General features: G+C 37.1%; 1 protein-coding gene across 3 annotated transcripts in view; it reads right to left on the bottom strand.

Moving 5' to 3' along the window:
• LOC122577989 (protein crumbs) overlaps nt 1-12,764 on the bottom strand; it is a 30,066-nt gene that overhangs the window by 16,617 nt on the left and 685 nt on the right. The window lies entirely within an intron of this gene.

Genomic DNA, 12,764 nt, shown 5'->3' with positions numbered 1-12,764 from the left:
GTATACTAATACTCGTAAAGTAATAGATGCAACGATAGTAAATATGTAGTACAAGAAGAGTGGGTTAAGCAGCAGACAAGTGCAAAATAAAATATACACGATGTAACGCGTACCGATAGATTATCTCTTTTTATTACAGTAAATACGTCGAACACGAGTTTAATTATTTAAAATAAATATTTATGACGAGAGGCTTAGACTCACTGACGCAGAGAGATGAAATTATTCGAAGCAATAGTATTTTACAAGCTACGACTACTCTCGTACGATTCTAAATACTTTTTTCGATTAATTTTAAGATAAGTACGACTTAACAACGCAAAAGTTACTTTAGCATGTCATTAACGTATTTACGCTTTAATCACGAATTGTTTCATAACGTGATATTATCGTTGAATAACGTGATTGATAATTTTATTAAGAAGCAGGTACGAGCTGTGATGAATTTCAACAAACAGAATTTATCGCGGAGTGCACTCGATACGTATAGTGGTCGCGTGAGTTGTTTTACTAACAAACCCGTATCTTAGCCTCTCTTTTTGTTCCACGATCTTCTTGTACTTCGTAATTTGCCAATCATGCATGAACAGTGTAATATTTAATATTAGCTTAATCCCTGTAAAATCACGCACGATATGAATAATAGCAATTTGTTGCTGTAGAAAATAGTAAATATTCGTTTGAATCGTTGAATCGTAATTGAAATATCAATAATTTCTATACGCAAGTAACGAATAGTAGAAAAAATGTATTGTACGCACGATTCGTACTCATCTATCGTAAAACGAATGCTGATAGAGGAGAACATTATGTGTCGTTAACGTCAAAAAACAGGTTATGGTTTCGATGACTCACTGTCTCGGCTTTGTAATATGTAGATGCAAAGAACTCTTCGGCCCGATCTCCACCGGTTATACCTTCAACGTAATCGTTGAACTCCTATACGTCGTTGGATCGAAAGACATCATTTGCGGTTTATTTTTTACCTTTCGACAAGACGAGAATCAACCGCTTTCCTTTAAGAATAGAGGTGTAGCCGAATGAGGATTTATTCGAAACTGTTTAACCTCGTGGCTCACTTACGACTTGTAGAGCACAGAAATCCAATTAGGGAAGAAAGAGTCTTTTATTTCAAGGATGAGATGCAAACGTATGTAGAACGGACTATTCGCCTAATAGGAAATTCATAGGCAAACGTAATTAACATCTAAATAGCCCGTTTTTACGTTTACAACCTGTAGCATTTTTGTATTAAATCGTCGCGTGAATTTCTGCTATCGGTATTTTAACGCAAAAAAAATCAACGTGAGTGGAAAAAAGGTTAAAGATGTACGAAGGATTATTTTCTGATTCGAAGTCCGTTGATGTAAATTGATGGTGTAACTGTATATTATCGAAATAATTTGACGATAAATTGTCGACTGTAACGATAATAGGTATTTTCGTTTTAATTGAATTGATTTCGGTTCGCTTTGAAACGATCTTCGTTTTTGAACGCACACACGTTTTAACGCAAACGGATGTCATATGCACGTAACACTCCATCATGTTCGTAACAAAACAAAAATCTATTTCTTAACAATCCGAGTCGATGAAAACCAATTTTTCCCGACACAAAAATGTTGAACGACAAACATCGAAGGGATTATAATTGAGTGCTACCGTGGCTTAAATATCGCGTCAAGTTTTTCGCGTAGCTATAAAATTTAGATTTTTTATTTACAGTTTTCATTATAATACATCAGTTTTTTATATTTTCTGTTATACATAATTGTATTTCCTAAAAAGATGATAAGCGTTTCCATTCATTTTCGTTGCCCCGTATTCGCTGTGTACAGATATCTCGACATAATATAGCCGTGTACACTTACGCCCACCGTCCGATATATGCAATTTCAGTTCGCTACAATCTACAATCGTAGTCTCGTATTTGATCGACTGAACCATAGAGTTTAAGTTCACCAGATTCTGAAAATTACCATTGCTCTTACTTAATGGGATGCTCCGGTATTCGCAGAGTACTCATTTTCTACAAAATCCAATCGTAAATGTCAAAGTTCAAATTCTACATAACGGTACGGTTATTTTATTGTTTGTACAGACTGGCTGAAAAATTTTCACGGAACCATGGAAAGCGGAAAATAGAGGATGGAATTCTTTTCTAGAAAATTTCATTTATGTTTTTCGACCCTATAGAGAAACGGAGCTTGAGAATTTCGACAGAATATTGGACAGGTAGTAAGACAGGTAGTAGGACAGGTAGTAGGACAGGTAGTTGCAGTGAAAATCAGTGTACGTTTTGCTAACTGAACTTGGACGGTTCCCACGAACCGTAGATCCTCGCCTTCGGGCTCTTTCATAGGAAAATTACCGATACATCAAACAAGATTGTATTATAGAATTTTCTGCGAGAAATTTCCATTCTCGTCTTCGCTTTCTCGTGCCATTTCCTTTTTCATATCTTTATCAATCGATTTAGTAATCATCCCGTAACTCCACTAATTTGAGAAACGAATTGAATTTAAAGACTAATTACCTCGAAACTTTAACTTAATCACGTTTCATTATCTCTAAACCAACACGAAGTTTCTAAGTATTTGTGTTAAAGCAAAGATAGCAACGATAACGAAGAAATTATCAAGAGCTCGGAACCGCTAGGACTTTCAACTCTATTTCAAAGGCTCTACCTGACCACTTTCAATGCGCAAGCTGCGCCGTAGAATTTTACGTAACGTCATGCCTCGCTCATACTTGGAAATGACTGGCGGTGGCCTTGCGCGACAGGCTCCGCCATTGATCAGACTCGCCAAATTTCAAGGAAAGGAACACGACGTCGTGCTGAACGTTAATTTCACCTTCCGGGTTACGCCTGTTTTGTTGGTGGAAAATGCATTCCTATCGGATTACGTTGGCATACCGTGCTGCTGTGATCGGTTCTATAGATCGGTGAATGGGTTTCATTCATTTGAACAGTGGTTCTCACGGCATCCGCTATGTTTCCGAGCTATGTAGAGACCAGATGTCAGGATAAAGCGAAACCACCGCCAAGAGGGAGGAGAATTGTCGACACGGTGAGAGACAGACTCAAAGAATAGGAGAGACCTTTGAGCAAGCGAGAGGGAGAGACGGTGGATTTCGAGATGACAGAAAAGGGAGTATAGAGGATTAATAGAGAAGGAAGGAGAACAGAGGGCGAGGAAGGAAGAAAAGGCGAGGAGTACCGCAAGTAGATCCCGCGTGTATAATGACAGGCAACTGCATTTTCAATCGCGTTCTCCTGCATAAAAATGCTCGAGACCGACGTGCGCTGAACTTTATCGTGTGTACACAATTTTCCATGAGTGGACGCGCCTTTGATTGACATGCATCGATTGCATAATACAACGCGTGGTCGCGCATTGACGTTTAAGAAAGGATTGGATGAAAAATAGAGGAAAAAATATACGCTTGAAAAATTCGATAACGTCATATTTGCTCTTGGGAAATATGCCTGGTTTATTCGATATTTCTATCGAGTTATTAGTTATTTATTGTTTATTAATACAACCATGTATTTATACATATACGATAACAATAACCATGCATTATTGGATATTGTGAATTATAAATCTGGTCGATGGAAATGCAACGGTACATGGAATACATTAATCGCCTTTGTGCAAGTTTCATTAATAAATCTTTCGTTCTCTCTTTCCAATAAAATCTGTGGCAAATTATGATTTTCTATTGTTAATAGAGAAAAGTAAATTAAACACGCGTTTTATGTTTAGAAAGCGAAACTAGATAAAGGCATAGGTGACGCTAATTTTGTCTTTTAATTTCACCTTTTAACGTAGGACATCTCTGTCAACGACATCTCCGTGAATTCTAAAGAATCTTTCTCGAAATCTATGTTTGTTTATTACTCAATTTTATTTAATTAGTTCCCTTCGATCGATTTTACTCGCATTTATTATTGTTAAAATAGAAATAACGTGTAATTATGAAATACGCGACGCTCAAGTTGCGAAGCAAAGGCAACTTTCTCAACAATTTGTGAGAAAACTACGCCTTTGGGAATTCGTAATCAGCTTATGGAATATCTTTGCCGATCTAAAATGTACACCTTTCTATTAATATTTTCCTCGTTTCATACACTTTTTAAACTATACTTTGCCATGTTTAATACCCTTTTAAAGAGTTAAATAACGTGTATAATTAACGCTGAACGCAGTCTTATAAACACGATCGTTACAAAATTTAATGAATTTACTTTGGAAACTGCCAGGTGCACGCTCGCCAAGGAACGCTTTGAAAACACATTCATACGTCCAAATATATACGCGCGATGAATACAGCACGGTCTATGTTAGATTAGATAATAACAATTTCTTTAATTACAGAATGAAACCATCGCCGCTAGTATAAGCAATAGCTTGAGATAATACTTCTAGAAATGCGTACGCGATTCAGACGAATTTATTATTCTCGACGAAATATATTTTAACAGAAGCTCTCATCAACTAACTCTACTTTCAGATCGTCCATAGCTATTGTCATTATCGGCCGTTAAAAAAGATTAACGCGATTATATCTGACAAAGACTTTTCTATCGCACGGAGAAGTCTCGAACCTGGACCTTTTGATGTTCGCTCGACGACTGATTGAAATCGATCATCAACGGTTCGATATCGGAGAACGTTTAGATTATCGGCGCTCGGTCGGCCACGAACGCCGATCCCTGAAACGAGTCTTCGAGGAAGGTTTTCACGTTTTATCGCCCACGCTATCTTCTCAACGATTGCCAGATTGTGGGAAGAAATCCTTCGAGGATCAAAACTATAGATCGATTTGCGCAAAATAGAAACAAGATGAAACTTATGAGAAAAATGTCTGTCGTCGAGAAGCAGATTGGAATAACGACCTTGGTATACTGCTGCCTGCATGGTTACAATGCTGAGCGAAAGGCGCGTTACTAGAGCTTCCGGTTCTCTGTGATGTCTGGAGAGCACGTTTCGAGCAACGCTGCGTATATTCGCTGCACGACATCTCCCTTTCGTAACGGTATAAACTTTTACCACAGCTTCTCAGGATCATCGGTGTGGATCAGTGACCGACCCGACGCCACGACAACGACCCATGAAATCGCTGCCTGGTCGAAGACTCGCCGAGAACACTCCGTCGCGTATACTCCGGGGTTGTAACCATGAAGGTTACACACTTTGGATCTTGCGTCTTCGCTCGATTCCTCGTTTCTCTTCCTTTTCTGCATTTCAGTATGCCATACAGCCCGGATTTCATTGAAACTTTTACGTCCCGGACTCATTCGGAAGACAACTAAGCGGAGCCACGTTATTCTGTTTTAAGTTGGCAGCTTTTAAAACTTTTTTACTCGCAGTACGATTTCAAGGATGAAGTTTTAGTCGAGTTGACGAACAATTACGTTCATTATGATGGTTTTCGGAACTTGACAGAAGCGACCATAACTATATAACGTAAGTTTAAATGGACGTGCGAATATTATCTTTAACGTATAATGTCTAGGTGATCGTCATTATTAAAGCGTTGCTAATTCGCGATATAATTATCGTAGAGCAATTTTTATGTTCAATTACGTTTCGTGCTAAGAATCTTCAACTTTACTTTCACCTACTTATTAATACATAAATGTTCGGAACATGATTTTACACCGTGTATATGTTACATAAACCGTTGTTTTCTAGTTATTCACCTTTACAGATTAGCCGATAGAATAAAGAAAACGGTAAGTCCTTATTTTCACAGTTATGCTTTTTAAACGTTGAATCAATCTCCATATGTAATATGCCTGTATCTCTCAACGAGCTTGGAGGAAACGCTCGATATACGAAGAACTACACGTGTTAAAAACTTGAAACTAAAACTAAAGAAAAGGAAAAAAAACGAATTGAATATATGTATAAACGTTCTAATTAATAATTCGCTGTACAATAACGCAAGTAACAGTGTACAACTTTCTACGTGAAAAAATATTTGAATTTATATTTGAGATACATTTGAGAAATATCAGAGATAAATTTAACAAAGCAGATGGAAGCGAATGATCGTCTGTCTGAAATTTCAGCGCTGATATTTTAATCATACGCCGAAGGCATAACTCTCGTAACGTGCCAATTATTCTAGCGAAGAAAAAGAATAAAACCAAGGTATAATAATGCCAAGATTTGGACTGGTTGGCTAAATCGCGAGCGTATTGAAATAATACGTTCCATATACATATACGCGCCACGTACCACGTACCATTGTCTTCTGCCTCACCTTTAAAAACGACACGCTCTGAAAAAAAAGCTATTCCGAGTGTGTGACACTCGAACGAAGAATGACACGGGAACTAAGGGAAAAAAGGGTGTCGTTTCTTACATATGAGAGACTTGCATTTTAAACGGCCACCGCTTTGCATTATGTATAGGCGAAATTTTACAGCGATAAAAACCCCACATGCAATCGTTGATCATTGTAATTTATTCCTCTCGGTTGACCGACATTATGTTAGTTAATTTAAAAGTGGGTAGTAAGTGAATGAATTTAGATTACGATAAAATTATAAGTTTCTAACTTGATAGTACGTTTCTCGATTTAATAACTATCTTAATATATGGCGCCAAATATCAAGTATCAGTTTGATATAAATAAACACGTAAGTACAATTAGTACAACTACAGAGAGCATAAAGTATAATTAGTAACAAGTAATCGTAAGCTTAATCGCAAGTGTAAACGAAGAAATATGATGAACGACAGATTGGAAGCTAATACATACATATATATGTGTATATATATATATATATATATATATTATACGGAACGTATAAATGAAATACCCAAGTGTGTGCTTTATTTGAAAAGTGTGACACGCGATGAATGGAATTCGCGAAAATCGTTTTATGAATTTATCTGAATGTGAAGTTTCGTTGAATAGAATTCACAAAGGAAATCCGTGAAAGTATCGGTTTTCCAAGTGAAACATATCAACACACATACCTGCATATGCGTTCCGCGAATAACAAAGCTACTTTGGTCGATGTAGAAAGTTCGCGTAGGGCTTCAGTTTGAATGGGCACCGTTTTCTGTAGGGTATTAAATGGGATACCACTGTCTCGTAGTATCGATAGAAAGCTAATATGCTATCGCAAATTATATGAATTTTAGTTATCGAACGACCGATGCGATTATACAATCGATTATACAATTTGCACACGTATCGCGTCTTTTTTTTTCAGTTCTAGCTGTAAATCCTTCGTCTGATAAAATCTGGCACAGGGTTGTGCAGAAGAAAAAGTGGCACAAGGATACGCAGAACTCGATATTTTTTTTTTTTTTTTTTTTGTATTCGTGCGTCTCGTTTCGCGTTTGACGAAAGGAAGAAAAAAGAACAGAATAGTTGGAAATCTTGCTTGATTTTCCAACCACGTCGACGCTTCGGTCAACGTAAACGGAAACTCAACGGTACGAGACGCTATTGCCCTACTTTAATACGGTTAAATCATAAAACCAGTCTTCCTATTGTTAGAAAAATTAGAGCCGCAATGAGTCATGATACCAAGATGCCTTCTGGGTTTCACGCGGCTTATCTAAATGCACGCAAAACGCATTTACATCTCAATGGCGTATTCGTAGGTAATCCTAAGAGCCTACAGAAATTCCTTTGAATTGATAAGGAGAATCCAGCAGCCGCTTCAATAGAATTTCTTCGTTACGAGACATACCTGTTTATACGTTCGTTCGAGAGAAACCAATTTGGTATATGACACGCGCAAAGGTGTAAACTTTACTTGTGTCGTATCACACGAAAGTAGCTATATTTTCATCTTTGTAAAACGATAAGCGTATCCGAAGCTGAGCTGTAAGGCCTGATACGTATAACAGGCACGTGTTGTTTTGTAGCGTAACGATATATGTTTAGATTTAGAGAACGAGATCGTACCATGGCGCAATGTATATTATTCAATCACAAAATGAACGTAAATCAACAGCAATCGATCGCGAAGGTATCTCTGTCTTTTTGTTAAGTTACAGAATCGGTGTGATTTAAAGATAGAAACAAAGTTTAATATAATTAATAGACGATTGATCAATCAAGCAATTTGTTTTCACTGCACGGTACGCGATTTGTAAGAAATCTTTTAGGCGATAAATTTCATTCACAAGTTTATCGACGATTGGACGCATTACAGGAGGAAATCGGAGCGAAACGATTGTCATACAGGCATAAGATTGAAATGAGCGTCGCCCTAATACCGCAGGTTTCGATAACATTTTCTGTACATATACATTTCTGTATGTACATTCTGTACATTTTCTGTATCTACAACGTTGCTCGGTGTGCGATGCGGGTCGATGGAAATTATTTCGTGTGTTGCACATTTACGTCGCGACGCCACGTACATCAGCATAATTGCTATACGTAGACGAGTTATGTGGTCTGGTTGAATCCAACGAATCGCAAGAGGCACAAATATGTAATTACTGTCGCGAGAGAATTGTTTAATAATTAAACGAACGGACAAATACGTAAATTTTAGAAAAACGATCAAACGCAATAAGTCAAACGTCTACCCGGATGAAACTGTTTCATTGATATTAATAAACCCGTGTCATAATTACGATCAAATCATTTTGCAGAGAAAGAAGTTTTTCTGATCGTAATTCCAAAGTTACGTTATGAATGTTGGTTTAAGAGTTTCGAAGGAGCATATGTAACGTCGTAGATCATTTAATTATTTATGTAGAGCTGAAGATAATTATCAGAAAAAAATGAATGGGGTAAAAATTAATTCTTTTCTTCCACTACTTTGATAAGTCAAACGTCTACCCGGATGAAACTGTTTCATTGATATTAATAAACCTCTGTCACGATTACGACCAAATAATTTTGCAGAGAAAGAAGTTTTTCTGATCGTAATTCCAAAGTTACGTTATGAATGTTGATTTAAGAGTTTCGAAGGAGCATATGTAACGTCGTAGATCATTTAATCATTTATGTAGAGCTGAAGAGAATTATCAGAGAAAAATAAATGGGGTAAAAATTAATTCTTTTTTTCCCATTACTTTGATAGGCATCGGGTCACTTTATATAGGTATAACATGCAAGTGATTCATATCAAGTTACAGAAGGAGCGTTCTCATATAATATTTCAACTCATTCGTTTCGTATTAGCAATGATATTTCCTCCTGAATTGAACATATATCACGAAAGGGCCTCGAAGTTACATTATATTTAATTCTCGAAGAAACAAGATATTGCCAATTTTCTAATCAACCTAAATTCAATGTACAAATAATATTTCTTACTTTTATCTATGACAGTGGCAACTGCATAGTACGAGAGACGTTTCTAAGAAAATTTAAGCCCTGGTTTCCCTCTTGAGACATAGAAAAACAAGATTACGAATAATTCCATCGAAGGTCCAGGGACAAGAAAGTAGAGAAGACAATAATACTAAATGTAGCACATGGCCTCTGAGAACCTCTCTAGTGTCCTGTCCCCATGAATTCTTTGGAGAAAAACCTTTTCCGAAACTGAAGAACTATTCAAGATTTGTCTAGTGCTTCATTCTGATGATAACCAGACGACTGAGGCCATCGATGCACGAAGCGCATCTGAGTAAGCCCGTTTTCTAAGTAAGATTTACAAGATTTTCAAATACATGTCCAAATTTTTTCACGTTCTTACGTATTTAACGCCATACAAATATTATCGAAGAAATAAAATCATACGTTATTACTTTAACGTATAATACTATTGTTTAAGGATCAACGATGACATATTTTTTTGTTACAAATGTTCGTTTCAGTAACGTTAATAGAACGTAAAATAAGGTATAATAAAAGTTGTTTGGAGCATAATAACGAGGAAACGGTTTACCTCGTACAAAGCGTATAAGGAAGCCAGAGAATCCAGGAAGTAATGACTAATACAGTTACAGTAAAGTTAATCAAACCTACCGTTAAAGGAATGTAACTTGGGTATTCTACGACATTCTACGCGTTACTGTAATAACAAGGGCATCGGTATTGTTACCGATATATAAAAAAATCAACGATATTCATCGACTGATATGCGGTAAGCATTGCGTGAAAAATTCCTTAGAGGTATCAGAGGAAGAACAGAAAAAAAGGAAGAAGAGGAATCGCAAGGAAACATCCTGGGAAAGATACGAGGATAAAGCCAGGAATAATGAATAGGAAAACTACCACTGCATGTACACGTAATAATAATCATTTGAAACGTCATTAAAAAAATAATCTGGAATGTTGAAAAGTAAAAAAGATGAAAGTCAAAGACAAGAACGGAATCCGTGTCGCCAATTGCATCGAGTTCGCGGTTTATATTAGCGCAACTTATGTCAGTGACAATACCTAATCATCGTGGCAAAGCCACGTACGAAATGAACATAGAGGTGAAATAAAATAGCCAGAACTACGTTCTCTCTATTCGTTGCGCTTCGATGACCCCGAAAAAACGCAATCTGCTGGAATGTTGAAGTTGCATTCGACGAATGCATGTAACACCAAAGAAGGAGCCGAACGCACATGGAATCAGCTAATTCGAATTATATCGAACGGTATCTCGCTACGAAAATCTTCCACACGTTAATGCAGAAATAATAAATTCGATAATGTTCGTTAATGTCGAAGCATTGTTGAAATCGACACTAACGAATCCGTGAAAACGAACCACAAATTATCGCTTCAGCTGATAAAACATTTTCGTATCATTCTTATCTTCATACTCGATAAAAAGAATTGGATTGTTGAGAATTTCCCGATTAAAATGCACGTATCTCTGTTTATTTATTTCTACATTTATTTCAGTTTCTATTGCGAGTTAAATAAAAGTAATTTCTTTAATACTCGGCTAATGGGAAACCTTTAAATGCTTCAACTGGAATTTCAGCATATTAACTGTTTCTAATTATAGTTATGAGTCATTATCATTCAAATATATTATCTCGTGTCGTTAAATAAAATCTTTTTCTTATAAAGACAATGGTGGTATCGTTCCAACCAAATTCGCTCTTTCTTTATCGATCCTTTAACGTCCCTAAATACATACAATACATACAATACATACATACAATACATGCACAAGAATGTTTATCAGTTTCTTGTTTGAAAGGACTACCTCGAAGAATTAGAAGAGATGAGAGACTCGATAACAACGATTTGTTCCATGCATTAGTCACAACAGAGAAGCAGATACTATACGTTTTTCTAGAAACGAACGAGCTTGGTTTCCTTTAACGATTCAATGGTAATCGCTTTTTCGAGGAGTACGTAATTTTTCGTCAAATTACTCGAAGCAAATTCGATCGAACGTAGCGTCGCGTCGGCTGCGGAAGAAGCGGTCGCGGTAAAATTTCTCAGACGTTGAATAAAACGATGCACTTGTTACGGAATCTACTCCACTCTTTTTACGCTGACGATAAGAAGAAAGGAAAAATGATTATGGCTAGCATCGTCCGGCAGGTATAACGACGAATGTGGAACCTCTGTTCTGCGCAGTAGGTTTGCATGTATAGAGTATATAAAATGCGTGTGTCGTTTGAGGCACGCACCTGAGCGTGAAGCGAGGGACCAACGTTAATGCACCGACCTGGCTTCCACCTGCGCTAGACGAGTCGAAATGTTTTTCCTTTCCTAAGAAATCCGTAGGTACGCCGACCCTTTGGACGCCGTGTACCTAGGCACGATTCCTCAATGAGAGAAAATGCAATAAATCTCCTCTAAAGAGATCGCAATAAATTTCCTATGTTATAGACATGCGTATAAAATATTCCTAACGATTCGCGTTAATCTCGAGAATCGCTCGAGCTAATTAGCATTAATCGAGAGCAAAAAGCGTAGAAATTGATTCCGTTCTTGCGGCGCTAGACGCTGTTTTCAGTTAGCGAAGACTTTTAAAAGCTTTCACGAATGAAATTACGAACACAAGAGATGATATAAAGGGAAAGTAACCTAGAATACTTGAGGCTAATTAATAAGCGTGATAAAATTTCGCATCGGATAAAACTGCGCTACGTTTTTACGCGTAAAGGAATAGCAAAGGGAAGCGGTTGAACAACGCAAGATATCACGATGCGATTGTAAGACGATCGATATCCTACTGGTCTGTTTTACGAATACCACATCATACAGGTATACCGAGGCATGAACTTTTCCGTTGTTAGATGCATCTTTCACGTGCGGATAATTACGCGTGCAACATTCTAATGCTTGAATTAATAGGTTTGATTTGTGAAACAGAAATAGCGTCTTACGTGTCTTTCCGTGATTACTTCGGTTGTTAATAGGCTACCTGGTCATTGCACCAACATTATCGACCAGACTCTCGTAATTCCGTATTTCGTTCTTTTACTTATGAAGCGCTATAGCCAGCGATCGAGTAAATCGAAATAATATTTCAGACCTAAGAATCACAAGAGGAAACTTGGACGCTGTTTGATGCCGGATGCCGGAGACTTCAACACGCCGAGCAAGATCCAGCGATCATTATTTTACATATAATGCATTTCATCGTATTCAATAGCAAATATATATATATATACACCTATATAACTGTATACAAGTTACGAAAGCAATACCTGAAGAAGAACGATTAAAAGGAAGAATATTTGAAAGATACCTAGACAAAGGTCCGATAAGCTCGAGGAAAGGAAGGCTCGAAGGTACGTAGAATTCATGAAAAGCGAGAAGACGTTTATTTTAGTCTATCCTAGTGTAGATAAAGCAATAACAGTACTTCA

The sequence above is a fragment of the Bombus pyrosoma genome, linkage group LG3 (genome assembly GCF_014825855.1).
Source record: "Bombus pyrosoma isolate SC7728 linkage group LG3, ASM1482585v1, whole genome shotgun sequence".
NCBI lineage: Eukaryota > Metazoa > Arthropoda > Insecta > Hymenoptera > Apidae > Bombus > Bombus pyrosoma.
Note: the sequence above shows the minus strand (reverse complement) of the source record. Positions and strands in the feature narration are given on the sequence as shown.